The sequence below is a fragment of the Polyodon spathula genome, chromosome 10 (genome assembly GCF_017654505.1).
Source record: "Polyodon spathula isolate WHYD16114869_AA chromosome 10, ASM1765450v1, whole genome shotgun sequence".
Classification (NCBI taxonomy): domain Eukaryota; kingdom Metazoa; phylum Chordata; class Actinopteri; order Acipenseriformes; family Polyodontidae; genus Polyodon; species Polyodon spathula.
The window spans coordinates 36,681,034-36,704,863 of NC_054543.1; positions in this window are offsets into that span (position 1 = coordinate 36,681,034).

The window sequence follows — 23,830 nt, forward strand, 5'->3', positions numbered from 1 at the left end:
ATAAACAATACAACAGTAATTATATTGCATAGCCCTGATTATAACTATTGCAATGTACTGCTATGTAAAATAATTCAGAAAGGTTTGAAGCTGCACATTTTTTTTATTTAAGAAAGTACCTGAATGTTGTTCTAAAGAAACAGAAACTTAAGTTGTTTAGACAGATTATCGGGACTAATGTTATATGACTATATGACTTTTATTAGATTAGACTTGATAAGTCATGGCAAGAAGAAACTGTAAGCATTGTTTCACTAGCAGACTGTCAGTGACATCATGTTTTCATGATCTTCAAAAAAGTAGGATTTATCAGGTATGCTGGTATGGCAGGGTGCCCGCCCCTTTGTGTATATATGGGTTTATTGTTCTGATTTGTATTATATGATGGTGAAAAGACATTTTGTCTTGTGTATTGTTTGGCCGGACGAGCGAGATGCTGCCACCATTGTGTGTTTATATTTAAAATACCTTGTGGGAATGCATGACTGATCAGATACTAAGTATACAATTAGCTGACAGCCACACATCCATAGTAAACTCATGCAAAAGGTGACAGAGGGATAATATAATAATTGATAGTTAGTTGCTCCCTCGGTCACCAATATAAAAGAGCTCCAGTTTGGCCGCATGGGGAAGAGTGTTCAGGTAGTAGAGAACGAGAGTTGAGAGAGATTGAGACAGATTGTTTTTGCCTAGAGCCCTCCACTAGCACGAAGGATTGACAATGCCTGAAGGATTAAATAAGGGTGAAACAACCGCAATGAACACAGAGGTGACCCTGTTTATTATTCATCTCGTTATTACTGCTGAGCCCTTCTATCCAGAGACCCAGTCCGTGTGCCTCAGAGAAACCCCACCTCTACGCTCATTCCAAACAAAATGTTTTCCTCCTTATGTTCTTGATAGTGCCGCTAGTTCAAAACTATTTAATGGATTTCTCCTAAACGCCCACATTGAAATACGTATGATGGTAAATAAAAGAAACATTAGGCAGTCCGGATCATCAATGTTAATTAATATAATGTAAATTCCATTCTAACCACATTCTGCACAAGGGCAGCGAGTGATAGGTGGTTTGGAGAACATTTTTGTGTTTTGTGGTTTAATAAAATTAAGACCACTAAGACGGTTAGTTAAGTTTTCCACTAAGAAGCAGACTGTGAACTGCTTTTAAATCTTTTCTGAAGATGACTCTTCAATCTCTCTTGGGATTTCACATCGCAAGAACCACTCTGAAATGTATGCCCTTGTATAACAGGGTTACTGTACTCCTTATGCAGTAAGTAATTCAGAAGGAAGGGAAATTAAATTGAGTGTCAAAAGATTAAATTGCCTCATTATATTACTGTGTGATGAAACCCAGAGTTCAGTGAACCCTAAATTCCCTGAAAACCGTCAATATTTCCTTTTCTGCTCTGCCAGGTCTATCACAGTCATTACTGAGCCAGTAATATGTGTTAGAAGTCAATGTTTGCCTCCATTAATAGATGCAAGAAGTAGGGCTGTCAGAGGTGGCTTGAGTTGTGTGGGAGGTCACGTCAGGTTCAGGAAGCATTAGTAAACAATGGATACGGGTCGAAACGACTGCAGACTTATCTTTATTAAATAATAAAACAAAATATTAAAAAACACAAAACGAAAAGGGCACTCTGATCGAAGTGTAAATAACACACACTATAATAATTCTCAACTGTGCGTACCTTTGTTTGCTGGCTGGTAGCATTCGCTCTTGGTTTTAATTCCTCAAAAACTCTCTTTTCAAACTCTGAGCCAAACATTCCTTATTGCCTGGTACTGCTTTCTGTGTCAGGATCTACTGCTTAAGTCATTAAACCTAATTACAGAACAGGTAATGTAAAGTTTTCCCCAATAATATTGTCCATATGTTCCAAATATTGCCTTAATGTCTGTCACTACCATAACAGCTGCTTCGCACATGCAGGGCCACAAACTTGTGAAATCCACGTGGCCTATTAAACAAGCCATTCAAAATCTGTTCTTGGCAGCAACCTACTTTAGCCATCTCTGCAAAAAAAAAAAATGATAACATCTTAATCCAGTAGTTTCAAACCTCACCGTAGAAACATCTCAACAATGTTAAACTTTTTGTTAAGGAATTGTCTTTCTCTGGACTATATGAATGGGCTTGATAACTAAGCCTTAGCATACCAAAACATCCTGGTTTGAAATTTTGGAAGAATTTTCCTCCCATTAAAACAACTAACAGCTACTTCTTGATAGTCAGAGGCGTATAACCCCCATTTGCTTTTATTGTTATTACTGGTGTTTCTTTACACTAGATTGATTGATTACACTATATAAAACCATTAAAATGACATAATAATGTTTTAATAGTTTATGTATAAGTATTAATACAGTAAACTTTGTGGAACTACATAAATGGGTAAATTGGTAGACACCAGTGTATGACAGATAAAATTAACTGACCATCTACAATCCTCAGTATAGCTTGGTTAGTCAATGCAAAGTACAGAAATAAGTTTGTTTTTAGAGGCACATGAATCATGTCTCCCTCTTTAGGATAGATACATTTTCTCAGGCTTGAATAAAAAGTCACAGGGAGTTAGCAATTTGAGACTGTAGTTCTGACTCGAAGAAAATAAGCAGAAAAAAGCTTTTACTGTTCTAAAATCTAACACAGTAACAGGTTGGAAGAGTGGCTTCCCTTTGTAGAGCTCTCTGATGTCATACTTGCAAATTGCTTATACCTGTATGACGGCAGAACCTGTAATTATAGGTTGTTACCTGTTGCCATTGAAACCTATCAATAGGGAGAACAGCTTTGTTCATTTATTTTCCATCCATATACTGCTTTCATGAATCCTGCTCATTGGTGCTGCATTCATAAGAATTCCACAGGAAAGCCTTCATAAGCCCAGCTGTAATGAAAAACAAAATCAATTAACAAGAACAGATAAGTGGTTCATGGGCTGTTTCATAAATATTTGAGTAGGATCTGGGATGCTTTAGCGACCACCTGGTCTAAGTGACCACTTTAAATTCTTACTAATGATATCTGTGCTTTTATTTAATTGTATTAAGCGACCAGCTGTCTAACGCGACCAGTGACCACAATTCTCTACCCAACAACGGACTCAAACCTGTATTAAGTAACCATGTTAGCTGGTTTCTATCTGTAATCAATAAACATACTGTAGCGTTTTAGGCATGAGGCAGAAAACAAAGAGACACGCTTGGTTCTTGGTTCAGTAATTGTTTATATTGGATGCTCTCTCGCACCCGCCAGAGGCCACCAGCTTCACAGCGACACACACAGGATGCTGCAATACAAGAACACAAGAACCATGGCAACCAGAACAGCAACAACAACGCTGAACGTCGTGCAACGCCTTCCGTTATAAGAAGTCTCTTAACAGTGTTATGCTTACAGCGATGAAACCAAGAAAGTAATTCTAGCATAGATGTCATATTCCTTCAAGTTTGCTAGTTTAATGATGTAGAAAATTATTTTTCGTTATTTATTAATTTATTTCTGTAGTGTTTGTCTTTTTGTTCATAGTTACTGGCTGTTTTTTTGTTTTTTTTTACTGCGCTTGTATGTTGGATCTGGAAACAGGTCCGGGGACACTAGGTTGATTGTCAGCTCAGTATTATTATTATTATTAATAATAATAATAATAATAATAATAATAATAATAATAATAATAATAATATTATGTGGAATTACAATTTGAACTTTAATTTAAAACACTGTCTGACCTGTAGACAGACAAGCATATTCCTTGCTTTCACAAAATAATTTGCTTTGTAAATGCATTACCTAAATGAATTTAATTAAACTACAGTACTTCTTTTGGCATGTCAAAGACAAATAGAAAATTCATAAGCTATGGGCCCTCTTTTAAGAGACTACCTGTGTTAAGAGGCCGCTATGTCACTGTCCCTTGAGTGCTCTCTTATTACAGGTTTGACTACTATTATTCTTGTTTAAAAATTGTTTAAATCATTTTATAAACAAGGTCTGAGAATAAAATTAGCAGGAAACTTACCTCAACTTCGTAAGTTTTAGCCTTCATACTGGCATTAACTTTGGCTTTCAGGATACCTCGTGTACCATCATAAGAATGATTGAAACTTATGAATTAGTTGTTCTTCCCTTTTTAAAAAAAAAAAGTGTGAAACATTGAAAGCACCATGTTGATGGAACCCGGTAGCAACCATCTCTAAGGAAGTGACTGTCAGTGACGAAACCACTAAAGAGGCATATAGATCAAACATTGTGATATAGGCAAAGGTTAGAATCATGGAATGGTTAGGGTAATAAAAGGAAATAGGATTGTCTCAAAAGTCTTTGTTACTGGAAAGTACTACACTATAACATACATCAGTAACGATTTTTCAGTACTAACTGCCTAGTATTTATGACATTGTTTACTGCACATGCAGTCTGGTTATGCTACAATTAAATAACCTCTAATAAGGTGTTTCCCAGCCCTGTTCCTGGCAGCACAGTGTTTGCTGGTTTTCACTCCAACGCAGCGCTCAATTGTTAATTGAACCGTATCAACAAACGAAGAGTAACGGGAAAATGTCCAGTTAATCACTTAGTTCAATGAAAGGTTCAATTAAGCAATAGAGTGCTGCGTTGGAATGGAAACCAGCATACACAGTGTGCTGCCAGGAACAGGGCTGGGAAACAGTGGACAAGTGTATTTCCACTCACTGTGAATTTGGGTGCTTTACTGATATCCTCTTGGGTATCTGGCTTTTTTTCAGATTTCCAAACTTTGCTTCCAAATGTCTGTCCTGATACTCAAACACTTCCTAATCATAGCAGTCAGTTAAAACACATGAACGTGTCCTGATCACAGATTCCGGTCCTTCAACACAAGCAACCCATAAAGACCCAGAGGAGGGACAGCAAAGCATCTACAATGTTTCCCACAGTGTGTTAGTGAGTGCTCCAGCAGTAAATCAATTCCCTAGTGTTCACTATTACTGTGAAAGTTTGTACAGCTGATTGAGTAAGGGCTGCCTCAGAGGTCAATATCAGAATTAGAAAGTTAGACTTTGGCAGCTGTTGGGAAGAGGATGACTTGTGTTTTGACTGACTGCTGAATGAAGGGGTGCCACTACAAATAGAACAGAAACTCAAAGTGCCTTCCCCAAGTGGCTGTGGAGAATTGAGCTCTGAAGGATTGAGGTAATACTCCCATGGAAGATTTTAATACTATCAACACCAATGGCTCATCAAACCTTCCCATTTCCTGTCTGTGAAGTACTGTACCTATACACTGTATATATATAAAATTGTACTGAAAACGACTGCATTGAATACAAAATCCACCCCCATTGCAACAAGAAACAACAAAAGCAATTCAATACAAACAAGCAATTCAAACATGACTTTCCATCAAAGGTCCAAACTGGGGGATAAAAGATTTTGAGGGCTCAGAGCTATTTAGTCTGTTGGCTCAGACCCGGTGACGGAGGGGCGCCCTGGGGAAAGGGTAATTGATTGTACTAAATTTGGGTGGCAGGAGACTGGAGCCACATCCTTCACTGGAGATTCAGCCAGGGCAAGTGCAATATCTAGTGATGATTTTGTTTTTTATGTTTAATTGTTGTCTTTTTATATCACTCTATGTATTTTTTCTTCGACATATGGATTACTGTTTTTATTGAACCTATTCTACTTAAATAAAAAACCTAATTGATTAAACTTACCATTGTCCTCCTTGGTGTGGGTGGAGGGCTGTTTGTTGTTCCCCTCTGTGTGATATAGTAGGATATCATTAAATATCTATCTAAAATATAATTAGATATAATTCCTTATTTTCTTTAACCATAATCTGGCGTAGTCTGGCTATGTTCTTTATACAGGTTATTTGAAGTAAGTTATTTCCCTGCCACAACCCTCGCAGGTGACATGATGCCTTAATATTTAATTCAATGATGTATATTCCTGTTATGTAAATCCATAAATCCATTTTTCTCCCTGCTTATATAATAGTCACAAATAACCAAATCTGTGAAATACAGATACGCTTTGTAGTTATGTAAATAAATAAATAAATAAATGTGCCTGATGGATGAGAAGCACCCTGAACCTGTTAGACGGTAGATGTTTTGGTGCCCGAGCAATTTTGGAAAGGTCAATATTTCATATGTATATTTACAGCATGTATTTGGAGTCCTTTTGTACTGTTACTGCAAGACATGCAGTCTTTCTTTGTTCTGTTTTACAGCAGATACATAGATAGAGATAAAGAAACAGGATCAAGACTCAACAAGGACATAATGAAATCTGATCCTGACACTATTTGGTTGTGTACTGTTAACTACTGTCTGTAGTTATTTGAATTTACAAAGGTCAGTGCAAATTTCCTGGTTCCGCTTTACCATTTAAAAAAATAGAAACTAGTGCAAAATGACATAGTTGACTGACTATGAAGAACTGAAACTTCATGCTTTAGCACTATCAACATAGGTGTAATCTTAAAATCTATTCTACTGTGTGATATATATGTGTGTGTTTGTTCTGTTTGGCTGACATTGGAATTCTATTCCATGAGACTGGTTGGGCTGTCTGGGTTGTTAGGGCCCCTAGTCTGACAATAACATGTTTTATCATGTGAGGCTATTCACCCCACATTTTGTATATACATAAAAACAAACACTATCATCTCTACACATCATACAGTAGTAACGGTCTAGGTGTATCCTCATTCTATTCAGTGGTTTTGCAAAGCAACATGTTTTAACAAGGACATGTTGAACATGAACATTCACCACCGCCACTCCCTACTGACAGCACCCACCCTGTTCCTGCTGCAAGGCTGCAACAAACAGCTCATTTCTGCTGACTATGAGCTTCTGAAGATTCATGGCTGCTAGGTATCAAGCACATACTCACCCGTGTTTGTTTACCACACTAATAGAATGAGAGCAATGTGGTGTTCTTTAAATCACCAGGATTCGGTAAGCTAATGTGAATTCTGAATAATGCCAGACAGATAGCAGGTAGTGAGTATTATTCTGAAGGCAAATTTCAGAAAGGAAGACAGATGTTATTGGTAGAGGTGTAGTCAAGTGTACATGTTTGTGGGAGTATAAGGTGTATAACCACTTTTTATTTTTGGTAAGCTGAGAATGCTGGCATGCTGGGCTGGTTGCGATAACAACAACAAAAAAAGATCAATAGTTATTAAAATAATAATGCAAATGAATAGAAATTTAAATAGAGTGAAGTAACAACTGACTAATGTTTTATAACTATTTTGCAATTATAGTAAATTCAAATGGAACATCACAGGAGGGTAACAGTAAACAGTTTGTGGCCATTATGTTAACGTACAACCCGCTCATTGCACACATTCCTGTAATAGTTTTTTTTTTCTTGCTTGTTTTATACTGTTATTGTTTTTATTCCTCTCAGAAAACGGGCCTTTGCATCATAATAGAGCCCCAAAAATATAAAACGTTTACACTGAAGACTACAGCGCTGCATTCTCAAACTTGTGACCGGTAATTACACACCACAAGGGTAATGCCTGAGTTTGAATGAGAGGGTAAAGCAGCTGATCGCTTGTAAACCATTGCTAATGACAGAGCTCGCATTCATCAGGCCCTCTATTAACATGTATCTTGAACAGCTACAATCAATATATTGTAACAGAACACTTAAACTTGCATCACATCAAGTAATTGTCTTTCAGAGAGTTTACATAGTATATTTGTAGTAGGGTTGAACAAGAAATTAATCTGAGTGACTTTTATAGAGGGCTGATATAGGGCTCTTGGCTGGACAGGAGATTACATTGATGCTGTACAGACTGCACACTTCTAGCCCAAGGCCTTTGCAGGAATTAAAGATGGTAATCATTGAAGAATGGTCTTGTATTCCTCTAGATCAGGGGTCTCCAACCCTGGTCCTGGAGAGCTACTGTGGCTGCTGGTTTCAAACAATCTCTCTGTTACTTAATTGAATCAATTATTGGCTTAATTACTCAAGACTAATAGGTGTTCTAGATCTTTAGCCACTGATGATGTAAAGACACCTAGAAAACCTGCTGGATAGGGGCTCTCCAGGACCACGGTTGGAGACCACTGCTCTAGATCAATTTGAACACCTAGCAGACTGACTCAGTGACACCCTATGGGTAGTGTTATGGCATGTCACACAAATTATTTCTTAGGAAAGACAACACCACATAATAAGGCGATGTAGGTTTTAAGAAAGGAATATAATTCAACCAGCCTCACCAGGGACAGGTATGATGAAAAACACAACTTTATTACTTGTAAACTGTTTTCCACAAAGTCAAATTAAAAGGTCACTCCTCAGGAATTCTCAGAAATACAGGTTACAGACATAAATACACAGGGCCAGTTACATCCCATGGGTAGTGGAAATCTCCTATTTTCACCAATGAACAGAGTTAGCCCCCCTTTCTTGGCGGTGCGCCAGCCAGCGCCCCGTGACGACGCCTTTAGTCCGAAGTTTTGTTGATTAGACCCAGTTTTATTTGGATTGTGGTTAGCATCTATGCTCAAAATCCACTTTTTAAGTAGAAACAACCCATGCATAAACAAGAGACCACAACTGTTCATTAAACTACAAAAGAACCAGTTTGTTATCATGATCCTTAGATATGCAGGCACCTTTTGGCTGAATGCAAAGTTACAGAGACAGAGCCTCAATGATTTCAGTCAGAGAACTCATGCGATAGATAAAGTATTTATTATGGATTACACATGACAACACTTTTATGCATATTATATGTTACAGGATAACACATTTAACATATAATACATCTTTGGCCTTTGGCCTTTGGCCTTGCCTCAGGGGAAACCCCTGCCCATAAATGTTTCTGCTGATAAGTGAGAGGCTGACTGTAGGAAACCTACGGGAAGGGGGCAGATAGCTGGCCTCCCCCAATCTCTAACGCACAGCAGGGAGGTAATGGATCAGGTAAGATTTGAATCATTTCCCTGACGATCATTGGGCAGTAATTACATTGTTAGCCATAAGGTACTGCTATTTTGATAGACAATTGTCTGGTTATCAACGCTTAATAAACTTGATTTGATTGACTGATTAAAAGTGAGTTCCCTGCCTGAACCACCACTTTGTTTCATTTCTCCCTTCTTTGCCATTTAAAGGAGTACATACAATGAATACAATTTATACCAAATTTATACCAAACATTACACTGGCATAACTGGTGAGTTTGCAAGACAGGTCTAATGGTCAAAGACACGTCTTTATGCACTCCTTTTTTAAATTAACCCCAAGATACAGCCTCATTAGAATTTTATATAGGAATAGTTAGTCATTCAGAAATGTGATTTTACAGTATTGCATTTCAACCTAATAAAAGTACACCAGAAAACTTTTTTTTCTTATAAATCAGATGATAATCATAAGGTATAAGTAGTATTTTCCCGAGGGGACATTACCAAAACTGAAGCAAATCTCTGGGCAAAGACATCAAGAAATCAACTGATCAATGGAAGGAAATCAAACTCATTCTAAAAGTTGTGTAATCCATATTTCCTGTATGCTTTTCAAATTTTATTTTTATAAATTTGGATCTTCAAATAACTTTTTTATACAATCTAATGAATCTTTGACCTTCATCTTTCCAGATCATTTGTTAATTTTATTTTTGTAAGCTGCGATTCATTTGAGCACTAACGAAATTGCTGGATTTACATGGCTCTAGTGCAGACTGAACTCTGCAAGACAGAGATCAAGAAACTTCTCATTTCACAAAAGTAAAGAGAATACTCTATGAATGGCAAATGGGCGGCAGGGTAATCTGAACATCAAAGGGTCAAAACACAAAAAAAGATTTCCAAGAGAGAAGGCATGAATAATGGGAAATAATATGTACTTCCAGCTTGAAGGAAGCAACTGCCACTTAAGGAGCTGACATGGATATGGTCTCTTGTTTCACTAGCAAAAGCGTTCTGCTTCTGCTGTGTCACTTTACTGGAAGGGTAGATAGAAGGAAATGGGGAAAACAAACACAATCTCCTTACAGTGCTGACTGGAGTCTGATATACAGTAAAGAACTGGAACTGGAGCCAATCTGGTAGAGAAAAGGCTTCATTATACAGCCTAGTGGTCTTCGCATGATCATTAAAACACTGAAATTTAAAGGTTTCATTATTCTTACACATTCATAAATATATAGGTCCATTTGAATACCGTTTTACCATTCCCTTGTTACTGGCTGAAAGCATGTCAGCAAACAGGGGAAGCAGATGATTGGTCATTGACAGGAAAGAAGCCAGTGAACCAGTAATGTTTCAGAAAAGTCTCAAAATATCGTTGGTAGCGTATTCTTTTCTGCTGAAAAGTCCTGCTTCAAAGATGTGTACCTTAGAATTACCTTAACTCTCAATGGCCATTGCTTTTCATCACACGCACAAGTGTACTAAACACACACATCAAAGCCACCTGTTATTCCTAATAAAGAAAAAAAACAGTCTCACTTGGTAACTGTTTCAACTATTTAGCCAGCAGGCAGCACTTGGCAGGGGAAGGCATGTCTTGTTAAACACTTATACAGTTTTAGAGACCACTATTCTAGCTTGTATGAATCTAAAATGTTGCTTACTAGTGTAAAAGAAGAAAACGGTTCAAACTTTGTATTAAATTAAAAACACTGTCAATTGGTCTTTTTCAAACTGAATTTCCTACCAATTCTAGTGTTTCCTAGTGGTTACCGTGGCTGATCATGCTCTACTTTTGCTTGGTGTGTTCTGACAGAATGGCATTTGGCAGTGAACATGGAGATGCAAAAAAGATATAAAGCAAACCTAGCTATGTCACAAGCCTTCACTAAAGAATATGGTTAAACATTCCCTTCATTTGTGAAATAAATTCACAAGCTCAAACTTGTGTTGCTGGGAAACTGTTTTGCACACACAGTAGAAAGGTCTTCAGTGCAGTAGAATACGTGGGGTAGATTTTCTATTCATTTTTTTTCTATGTAGATTATTCTTTTGGTTTATATCCCAAATAAAAATTCATTACACTACCTTTTGTGTGTAGCTTTTGTTAGTTGAGTATACAGAAAGTGTATGAACCAGACTGTCAATTAACAAGACCATTACCTATTCCCATTAAAACATTTAAAACATTTGCTTTAACATGTGTTAGATGTTAATTTGGGGTTTGCTACAAAGGTTCATACCAAAAAGCATGTAAAGCTAGGAGTTTGCATTGTTTCCCAGTCTCGTAATGTGTCCTTGATGCATTCATGGTGTAGGTCAATTCCACAAGAAAACAGTTAACCAGACCCCCTCCCCCATACACACACACACACACACACACACATTAGCCAGGTTATCTAATGTTGTACTGCAGCATTTGCGCTGCTACTGGTCTGCATGTCGTTCCAAACCCTGACTCTAATTGAAAACATAATCCCTGTAGAAGAAATAACTATAATCGCATACCAACTGCTTAAGATCATTCTAAATGCTGCCATTGGATTATTTTCATTTCAGTGCTACACAGTGCCTTCAGAATGTTTTTTGCATTTCTGTGGGCAGAAGAGTGACCCACAACTTATGGAGGAAGTTAGCTTTTACACAATACCTATAGCTAGCTGAACTGAACAATAATTGGACCCGGTTTTCCATGGCTGTACAGTATGTGGGACTTGAATTGCTGCTCGATACATACTGTCTAATTTACTGCTGTTAGATTATAATATTAATGGAAGAAACAGAAAGATGTGGAGGGGCGGATCACAAACCATGATCAGTCACCTAAAGATATTAAGAAGTGATCCGGCTTTATGAGAAATGCTTTTTGATGCTTGTCAAATGGATTTAAAAATGTATCAGTTAATGTTATTGCCTGGTGACTGATGAATGTAATCGATAGTTCATTTAAATACAGTACGACAGGAAGTAAGTGGACTAATGGGGGTGTAGGCAGTCTGGTTAGCTGATTTTTTTGCATAATTGATCCACACCCTGAAAGAAGCATTGCAAGACTGACTTCTGCAACCAGCACGTGTCGTCACCTGTTTTAAAATTTCAACAATGCCAGTTCTGAACCTTTTTATCAGGAAAATGTAATTAATGTACGACACGGGAACAAAATGTCAGAAGAAATAAGAAATTCAAGACATGTTATAGAGACCATGTAGGGACTCGTTTGGTTACTTCCAGAAATGTGCTCCACTCTTTGTCTTTAGACATGTCATTTTTAATGCAGCATTTAATTTAAGGAGTGGATGTGTAAGGCACAAAACCATAATGAAAAAAATGTATACTGATATGACTACAAAAAAAAATGTTCTGAATGGGTGGTGGCTTTATGGAATTTCTTTATGGAAATGTGTAAAAATCAAAGAATGCTTCTGTATATATGTGCAGTCACAGTTCAAAGGGTGATGAACACAGTATCATATATAACAGTATTAATGAAAAACCAAGGCGACTGTCAATTTAAATGTTTTGTTTAATTGAAACCCTTCATTTATTTACTTTATTTCTCTCCTATTTTTCAGCACAGAAAATATTACCTAAGAAAATACCAAGTGAAAAATGTTTATTCCCTGTGTCAGCACTGAACATAAAGAGATTAAGGTTATTCCTTGGATCCGCGCCATTACTTCAGTGCTAAGTTATGCCACCTCACGATGCTTGCTAAGACCGGACAAAGTTCATTTATGAAAGTAAGTTTACAGGTTCTGTTACATATTAATCAGCTTTCAAGGTTGAAAGGAACACCGGATGCACTCCACAGATCCCATAAAAATGATTAATCTTTTACATAAAGTAGCAGTTTGTGTAAAGATAAATATTAACTGGTAGGGTCTTTCACATTGCTCATTCGAACCTACAGTACAGAAGACTAACAGTGAATTCTCTCACATGACCCCATCCTTCCCAAAGCTGATAGAATTACTCTTTGTGTTTTCATTATTTTATGCAGTGATAACATGATAGGCCCTTTGAGACAATAGGTCAGCTTGGGCCCTCGGAGAACAAGTATGCCATGTTAAGCCTCTCTGTCAGCTGCCTCACCTGACACAAAGGAATTCCAGTGGTGATTAAACTGAATCAGGAATGATTCATAAAGCTCCACAGACATCCAGTAATTGTGTGCTGTTATTTGGTCTGCTGAATCAGACTGTGCCACCTCAGCAGCACTAATCCTGAAAATAAACAGAGGACTGCCCTCACACTTCAAAAGCACCCCTCCCATAAAGCCGTCCTGGATCTCTGTGCCTACCAGTGATAGGATGTAAAAACAATGCAGAAATAGCATAGTGTTTCCACTCTTTGTAAGTTGTTGAAACCGACTCAATACTTGTTTCCTTTCTGAAATGATTGTTATTTTTTTATTTTGCCCAAAGTGTGTATTGCTTGTAAGTATAATATTCCGGTTTGTAAATATATGTAACACAAACCTTGAAAATTAGACAGGTGAATGTAAAATACATGTACAGGATACAATACCAGGGACAAGGCTGTTTTGTTTTTCCCAATGCAATGATCTTCAGGGTCCTCCCATGGGTGTTTTTATCCTTGGTGGAGGAATAAACAGCTGATAGAACTTTAAGACCATTACATTTTGCACACAGGAAGACAATAATATTGTCTCATGTTTCCCAGATTACAATATTTTGTGTTGCATCTTAATGAACAAACAATTGCCTTTTTATTATATTTAAACCATCTGGTAAGAAGATTATAGCTTCCTAATATGTATCTTGTTTTTATACTGTACAAACAAAGAATAATTTCAATGACAGTAAGTTTTAAATGTATTACAAGGTTTGCCCATTAACCTTTACAAATTGTGCTTGAGCAGATCACCTCACCTGATATATAGACCTTTCCACACTGGATTCACACAACACCAATAAAGATGTTATTTTCAATTAATTTGTTAACTTACAACAAGCGTATAAAGTACAGTATGAATTGAAACCTGTTACATATCATGCACATGTACAGCCTAAAAATAAGAACATGTGCCTTCACTGTCCTTACACAGTTTGAAAACGAATCCTGTGAAGCACGTGTGTCCAAGCGCACCCACTCTCTACCTGGGCTATACTGCCATCTGCTGCTACATTTGCGTATTACATTTTACAAAATGATATAATGTTTACCCTAGATTAATTTCAAGATTTAAGCAACTCTTTCTGACCCAGGTTGTTTTTTCCGTAATTTTATATTAATAAAACCATCACTCTTCTCTTAAAAAAAAAACAACAACAACAACAACAAAAAAAAAAATAATAGTAACCTTTTAGTTGACAGCAATGGAAACTAACCTGCTCCCTCCCCCTAGAGAGGTCAAGCCCTCCAGGGCAGGTTTTGTGAGGTTACAGATAGAGAAGATTCCTAAACCGTCTTCATGCAGTTTCCTAGTACATGGGACCTGCATATACAGAGACTAGTCACAAGAGGAAACGCGACATTTGCAGTCAGAAGCACATCTTTAAAATAGATCATGTCAACAAAGGGAACAAATAAGTCATATCCTATTATTGCCTGTTAAGGGATTAAGCACAAATTGTGATAAGTTTTCACTTTGATCAGGAGTTGTATTTGCACTCCTCATAACTTAGCAACGTTTTACATAACTCTTTATATTTTGGGCCAGTGTGACTCCGACCTAAAGCATCAGAGCAGACACTGAGGTCATTTAAAGGAGCCCTGCCATGTCCTTCCCATTGCCCTGGCTTGTCTCTCCTCAGACACCCGTGAGACCAGCTGCTTGGAAAGGACCGTAGTTTGTGCGTGCAATCCTGTTTATTATTTATACAGCAACAATGGAATAAATCAAGCCTACCATCACAGACTGTTACACCATGTCATTATTTTACAGTGACAGTCACCATGTAATTATACCATTCAGTTATATCAACAGCTTAGACGCCTGTTGAAACATCTGTCAACTAGCCAGAGACAGTTTTTTTTTTTTTTTTTTTTTTTTTTTTTTTTTGCTAATGATCTGCTTCTGTTCATAACCAAAACCTTATTAGCACAAATGACATTAACTGGTGTTCAGTATGCTTTGTTTATTTGCTTGTTTTCTTTAGCTTTAACTCAGGATACGCATATATTGCAAAAACAAAGCTAGAAAGTTCCTGCTGTTTCAGGGTGTTGCTTTCTCTGCTCCCGCTGACTAGCTGAACTCCGACAATGTGGCTTACAGCACAGGAAGGCACCAGAAAGAAGCTGCTATACAGCATTGTAATATAAAAATCTTTACGTTAAGGATGCAAAAGATTTTCACTAGATAAAGAAATTTGAAGTACTCAATTATTTATCAGGTAATCAAAAAGACTGTCAGTCATATTTAGGTATGTTGGTGATGTGAAATGTTCCAGTCACTAAGATCCCACAATCATGCTGAAGCTGCAATAGGATTCCTGGGTACGCCATAGTTTACACTGCTGGGCTCACTCCTCGTCAGAGCTGGTTGTCCAGTTTAGACTCCCTTACTGTAGCTGCACATAGGCTGACTCGACCCCTCTTGCCAATCTGTCCCACAATTAACTCAACAAGTCTGATCCTGATACTATGAAAGAGGTTATAAGTTTAATCTGCAAACTCCCCTGAAGCTCTGAGAAGAACCAAACAGGGCCTCCTTTCTTCACCAAAATTTCTATATTTTTTGTTATATTCTACTTGTACCGTTTTTCAGGAACAATACAGCTGAGTTTGGACTTATTAAAGTAACAACTCTCTTATATATATGGTATAAGGCACCCTCTGGAGTTCAATGGCACCTAATTCATCGTAGATTTAAAAAAAATATATTTTCACGGTTACTGTTATAATGTCTTAAGATAAAAGTAATTGTGTAGTAATATTAATTTTGAGCCCACAGTGGTATCTGTATCCACGATCAACAATGGACTATCCACGTTCCCTTTCAATTCAAAGATGATCAACAACCAAAACTTTTGGGATATGCTTGCCACACGTCACGTATTTACTGAGCATTTTATGTCAGAGCTGCCGATAGGCCCCTTCGGGGAGTGACGCCTGCGGTTAAGTAGTCACTCCGTGGAGATCACATTCTCTTTTGCTTTTCACAATCAAGTAGATATAACTAACCTCTCCATTTGCGTGATTGTATCTTTGTAAAATAGCTCTCACTGTGAGCCTCGATGCCTCTGTGCTTCACCGCTTTCGGTGCATAGGCGCTCCCTACATCAATATCCTCGGTGTCCTCGGTGCTTCGATGCTCCAGAGCCTCGGCGCATCGGTGCTTAGAGTTTTTGGCACACAGACGCCCTCAGCAACATTTAGAGCCCCATCCTCCCCCCTCCTCCATCTGCCTTCCAGCCCATCACAGGGTATACCCTGTGCACAGTATTCAGCCCACCGAGCCCTCAGCTGCTTGTGGTCTCCCTGGAGGAGCAGTAAGCGACAAGGTACAGTAGGCAGGCAAAGGACATCTCGGACCTGAAGAGCCGTGACCCAGGTCTTCGAGTACTTGATCAGGCAGCAGGCTCTTTCCCCCGCGTCTGTCCCTGCTCCGCCTCCGGCACCTGACCTGGTACAGACCCCAACTTTACCGGCGGCTGAGGACGTCTCGGACTGAGACGAGGCAATGAGGACCACCAGGGAGGACTTTGTTCCCTGGGGTTGCACCGCACAGCCTTTCAACTACTGACCTGGGCAGGGAGGGTCCTCACCCGTCAGAATGGCGACTCAACCCCAGGTGGTAGAGCGCATTTGTGAACAGTTCGTGAGGGCACAAGTCGATCTCTTTGCCAAGGTAGAGATGACTCGTTGCCCCCTATCGTTCTCGTTCCACCGCTGCAGAGGTCCACTGGGCGTCAATGCCCAAGTACATAAGTGGCCCAGAACACTCTTATACGCAAAACCACCAATATGGTTGCTTCCAGCTTTCCTAGAGAAGGTTCGGAGAGAAGGGGTGACAGTACCCCTAGCGGCCCCCAGATAGCCCATGAGAATCTGGTTCACAAATCTTTGCCTGCTGCTACAGGGCCAGCCATAGGAGATCCCGCCGCACATGGATCTCCTCAGTCAGACAAGAGGCACCATCTGGCACCTAGAACCAGATAGACTCCAAATGTGGGTATGGCCCCTGAACTGGACCGTCTGTCTGCCTTAGGGGTCTCAGACATGATTGTCAGTACACTGCAGAATGCTAGGGCCTCCTTCACGAAGGCATTTGTGGAGATATTTTCAAGATTGGTGTATGACCAGAGGTCATGGTCCCATCTATTGCCCTATAGCAGAGGTTCTCAAACATTAATTTTAAAGGGCCACATTTCTGGCCCTGAAACATAGCATGGGGCCGCAGTTGATGCCAGTTAGTGTGTTTAGAGAGTCCCCCCACCCCAAGTTTTTTCCAGTTCACATACTCAATGCATCATTCAAGAGTAGAGAAACACTGCACAGCTATAAAAAGCATGTTAGTAATGCAATGAAAAAAAAAAAAAATTACATATATATATATATAGTTTACCTTTACTAATGACTCATCTGAACTTGCATGACTCTAACCAGGGCCATAAAGTCTGCTTCCATATCTGTTACAACACATCGCAGTTCAGCTTCCAAGTGTTCCTCTGTCAATTTTGAACAGTACTTTGATTTGATGTAGCCCATAGTAGAGTAGGTAGCCTCGCACACATAGGTTTAACCAAACACAGACATTGCTTTTGCAGCACCTAATCTGCCACATTCTCAGAGTTGGAAAGTCAGTGACATTGAATCACTTGTCTGTAGTTCAATAAGCTCTTCCTCCAGTGCCCATCTGTTAGCATTGAAAATGGATGCAATGTCATTACACTGTGAAATGGGAAATTTGAGGGGATCTTTAAAAAATGATGCAGTTTTAACCCTTTCAAAGTCCTGAAAACGTTGCTCAAATTGAGTCAGCAGGTCATTCAAGCATTCAGCACACTTGTGTACCCCATTCCTCTTTAGAAGCTGACATTGCTTCTTGCAAATTCTCAAAATGTGTGAAATCACGCCCCTGAAGTTGATCTCGGTATAACGTTAATTTCATTTTGAAACTTTCTACAGCTGTGATGAGAGCCGTTACCAGTTTTCCCTTTCCTTGCATTGCGATGTTCAATTTATTCCCTGTCAAGTCCGTCAGAAATGCAAGGTTACACACCCAGTCCTCCGAGTATAATTTGGGCCACTCCCCTTCCAGACTGAGAGTTTTAAGGAATATCTTCTGGTATTAATGGGTGGAATCTTGCCAGTATACATCCATGACTGAGCCAATGTATTTCATGTATGTTGCAGAAGGTCACCATACTCAGCATCAATATCTTTGAGATATTCAGTGAACTGCCTGTGATAAAGAGGTCGTGCTCTGATTAGACTGACTGCATTGATGACCTTATTTATGACAAGAGCCATTTTCCCACCTCCAGCTCAGAGCACAGCACCTCTTGATGGATAATATAATGAAATGCCAACAGATTTTGCACGTCTTCACATAACAGCGCTACAACACCCTTTATTTTCCCAACTATTGCTGGGGGACCATTGGTTGTCACAGAAATTTGTTTTTCAAGTGGCAGTTTGTGTGAAAAAAGTATTTGTGATAGGCTGGCGAGTGGATAGAGGCCAGAGACAGACTGCAGTTCAAAAACATAACTTTTATTATAAATAAACACAATATAAAAGGGCACAAGGGCCAAAACAAAGATATTCAAACACCTATAACAAAGCAAAACTTACAAAATAAAGGTTTCCAGGCTGGGCGATGCCTTCACTGGATTCCAGAAAATTCACAAAAAACCAAAACAGCAAAACAAAAAATAGCAAGCACAACCATCCGCTTGCTTCCTCAGCTCCCTCCCCTCCCCCTAATGGGAAGCTGAGCCCTCCTTTTATGTCAGGTGGCTGGGTGCTGATTGATCGTTAATTACTCCAATCAACCCCAGCCACCTGAACACAATAAACCCAGGCAAGTAGGGGAATTTAACCCCATCCCTGCCTATCTATATAGGGCAGAACTCTGCTCTGCCAGTCTTTCATTGTTGTGTAAACATCTTCACCTCTCATTTGTCCGTGCATGCCCAACAGCATCGGCATTCCCTCATGACAGGTCATACTATAGTCCACCCATCAAACCCAGGTACATAGCTGAGCGATGTCACAATTATCAGTTGACTCATCTTATGCAATGATAAAAGCCAGGCTTGATTTGATAGCAGCAATCAGACTGCCGAGCTACCATGTCATTGCTCAACTAGGTGTGAATTTTACGGATCTCCTTATTTTTTTTCTTTCATGTTATCTAACAAAATGTCAGCTGCTTCAATAAAAACCTCTTTCATAAATTCACCATCAGTAAAGGTTTTTTTTTTTTTTTTTTTGTGTCGTGCAATTAGCCAACACACTTTATAGCTGGCAAGTATAACAACTTCTGCCTCTGTCAAAGCACCCTTATGTTTTTGTTGCAGCTGCAGACTGTCTTTTATTACATTTTCTCTGTGGATACTGGTTCACCCAAATGTATTTCATAGTGGCATTGTGTACGTTGTATTTTTTGCAAACAGCAATCTGTTTCTTGCAAAGCAAACAAAATGGTTTCTTATTTTCAACTACAAAATATTTAATTCCCAACCATCCTGGAAACCTTGGTTCTCTCTTCACCAACTTTACTGATTTTTTTCTTTCTTTTTACTGGTTAACTTACAACAAGCGTATAAAGTACAGTCTTCTGCAGAATTATTTATGTCAGAAGCTGCTTTAGTTTTAATTATTAAGAGCCCCCAGGCCCCCCCTCTATGCTGAAAGGGTACCTAGCAGCTATATCTGCATGCCATGTCCCCACTGACTCAGTTTCCCCGGGTGCTCATATTTTGGCCACCCGTTTTCTAAAGGGTGCTCAGAGGCTACATCTTCCTAGAAAGGACACCCTCCCCGAGTGTCTGGATGTGGTATTGCAGGCTCTCACTAATGCCCCGTTTGAGCCTATACATTCCTTGGAGTTGAAATATCTCTCTATGAAGACAGTCTTTCTATTAGCCATCACCTCCACTAAGTGGGTTAGTGAGCTTTTTCTTCGGAGGAGGATCGGAGATTGAATTTCCTCTGCCCGGTTTGGGTGAGATGTTATGTGGATAGGACGAGAGCGCTGAGTCAGTCTGACCAGCTCTTCGTCTGTCATGGTGAATGGACCCTGGGTCAAGCCCTCTTGAAGCAGCGACTGTACCACTGTATTGTTTCGACTGCATATACTAATGCGGACCTACCCCTACCTGGGAGGGTGGCGCACTCTACCCCAGAGGAGTGGCTACATCATGGGCCGTCTTCAGAGGTGCCTCTGACTGATGTCTGTACTGCAGGTAGCTGGGCTTCTCTGCATACATTCACCAGGTTCTACTGACTCAATGTAATAGATCCCTCTATGCCTTCAATAGGCAGAAGGGTCCTTGAATTTGCACGCTCACACCACATTAGTTTGGTGGTAGCGACACATCCCTCATCTGCTGTCTCCGCTCACGCTCCCTCACGACGGCTTTGATATACTTTCCCAAAAGTACTGGATGTTGGTCGTCTTTGTATTGAAAGGGAACGATAGTTTACGGTTGTAAACCAGGTTCCCTGAAAGAGAAAATGACCAACAAACCTTGCAAGGTCACACCACTCGCATTCGCGGGCTCGATGTAAAAGAGAACATGAGCTCTGCGGAGTGACTACTTATTCCCACGGTAGGCGGGACTGAGGATGTCACTCCCCGGAGGGGCCTATCGACAGCTCTGATATAAAATGCTCAGTAAGTACCTGACCAGTGGCAGGCATATCCCAAAAGTATTGTTGTTGGTCGTCTTCTCTTTCAGGGAACCGGGGTTACATCCTCAACCTATCGTTTTGCTGCTACAACATACATATATAACAGATATAATAATTTTGTTTTTCGTGTGTTGTTAGTTTCTAGGTCTGTTCAGAAACATAAGAGTAATGGCACCACCACAGAATAATATCTGGAAAGTTCAGCTTGGTCCCGTGCAGTGTATTTATGTATGTATTTATTATATTTAATCCTATTGGAGTCGTGTTGTTTTTGTAGCAAACAATAGGTTCCTCTAAACGAAAACATGGTAAAGCAGAAGGAAGCATGGCAATTCACTAGGAACTATGGTTAGACACAGTTAAAATCATAGAATAAACAACGTGAAAAGCTGTGAATTACCGTTTAAAAGTTTTAAACGTGTGTTCCAGTGGTCTCAGGGCTATTTCTTGTTGGCAAGCAATAGTATCAATTACTGCATCACAAAAACACCATTACTATTGGCAATAGTATGAACCTTTTTTGATATGGGGCAACATCCTTAGACATTACCCCCAGGCCGGGTCAAGACTTATGAGGCAAACTTGCAGGGTAGAATGGAAAAGGTCACACATGCGTTCCGAGGACACAAAGGGACTTTATTCTCCAGCGCTCTCAATCTGGTATCTATCACAAATTTGAAAAAAAAAAAAAAAAACGAACGAAACGAGAAGTAAACAAAAGCAATGTGCGGCACTGACGCGATAATGTAATAATTGAGGTGAGTTCACGCTTCTGAAAAAGGTGACCACCAATGTCCACCAAGCTTGTACGTAAGTCTAAGCTTTTTTATTTATTTATTTATTTTTGTAATACTAGAAATACTGAAAACAGACCAAGTTTATTTATTTATTTATTTATTTATTGTAATCTATATTTTGTCCCAGTGTTACTGAATGCGATTTATTTTAAACTAAAAAGAAGCGTCGCCGTGCATTTATTTACTGTGAAATAATCTTGAATTATCTTTGTGTAATTTCGTTTCACTCTTTTCTATTACTTTTGATGTTAAACTAGACATTGTTAGGCTGCTTTTGAAAAATGTATTTGTTTTTCTTTAAGCTATTTGAATAAAATACAACTTTCGAAAATTCGCATTAAGTCAATAAGGTACTAAACCTACATTTGTTTTTCACTTGATATAAACCCGTTTCGAATACGCTTGTGTGTACTTGTAGGCACCCTGTTGATGAGGGTACAGGACTGACTTGCCATATGGATATTTACGGATTTGTTTGTAAACGTGGCAATTATTTACTGCAAATTTTAGAAATATTTTAGCCGTGTTACATGTTTGCATCTTTGGTTTAACTAGTATATTGCTTTGATACTACGGATTACCCGCTTCCGATCTTCCGTTATATCTGCAGTGGCAGGATTCATAGTGTAATGGTATTGACAGAGGTTTAACTGATTGTTTTATGAATAACTTTCACAGTTTCAAATTCCTAAACATAATCCTGTAACAGTTTAATGAATAACCATGAAAACTGATTGCAAAACTCGCATAATGCACAAGTAGGCATATAACGTGATGTGAGTATGCTGCTTTATATAAGCGATCAAATTTAAGAATTCAACGCTAAACGCACCCAGTAAACAAAACAAGAAAACAACAACATATCAGCAGAACTCTAAAGGACTTTGAGTTCAAATGGTTTCCATGACAGTAACTTGTTTTGCAATACACTACTGTTAAAACAAGTATTTTCAGCGACAAAGCAGAGCTTCGGTAAGCACTGGCATAATGCTGCGGTTTTTAATTGTTATTTTGCTCACCTGTGAGTTTCAGAGGGCTGGCGCCGAGGTATGATTACACTGTCTGTCTGCAAACAAAACAAAAACTGCTTAAAAGTTAGTGATGGCCACCAGGTGGTGTTGTAAGGCAAGAACACTTACAGTATTTCCAAATGGACAAAATGGAGAACCATGGGCCAGTGCAATTTGGATGCTGATCGATTTTCTTTCAATTTATTTCGATAAGGAGATTTAATGTGACATGTGTTTTTAATATTGAAATGTTATAATGGGTTAACCAAAGCATGAGAACAACAGCTAATCGAGTAATCACATCACATATCTTAAGTCTTCTGCTACTGAATTCTATTAATGAACCACCCCAAAACATTCACTAAAATACGTTTATATAACGTTTCTAATAAAATACCAGGAGACCTTCATTACTTTAAAAAATAAATGTTTTTCTATATTCAGTTTTTTTTTTTTTTTTTTTTTTTTTTTTTTTTTAAAGTACGTTTTGTATTTTTGGGTTAGTTTGACTATTTTATTGAACACGTGCACTTTTAATGTATTTTTTTATTATCTAAAATCTAAATGGATTAAAATATATTTTTACACTTAATCAACAAATCCTTAATCAATTAAAACATTTAATCTCTAATAAGCTGCAGAATTTTTTTCCGGCTCCCTTTAAACATTAGTCATCATAATAAAACGGCACAAATCAGTTTAATAGCCGTCTTTACCGTTTTAGGAGAATAAAGATTGTAATAATTCACAGGATATTTAACCAATGGCTCATACCGTATAGAAACATATTCTTAAAGTTGTTTATTTTGTATACCTGTGTACTATTTGGACATCCTTCCCCAGCACTTTGTCATACACACTCACACAATGTATTAATGAAAATATATTTGCGTATTATTATTATTATTATTATTATTATTATTATTATTATTATTATTAATAAAACATCATTTGTACATATGTAGCATCGAGGCTTAAACCAATGCTACGCGTTCTCACATATATATTAGACACCTCGCCCAGGTATTTTGAGAATAAACCGACGGCTGTCAGACTGCTCGTGCACTGCGACCTATTTACGGGCGGGCGGTCGCAGGAACCGTCGTCTGTTAGTCTCTAGAACCATCACCACGCGAGAAAGGAAGAGTATTTGACCCGTACCCCTACAATAGTTTTAGTGGTGTTGTCTGAACATCCAATTAAAGGTGTCCAAAAAACTCAACGACATACAAACGTTTTGCTGTTATTGTT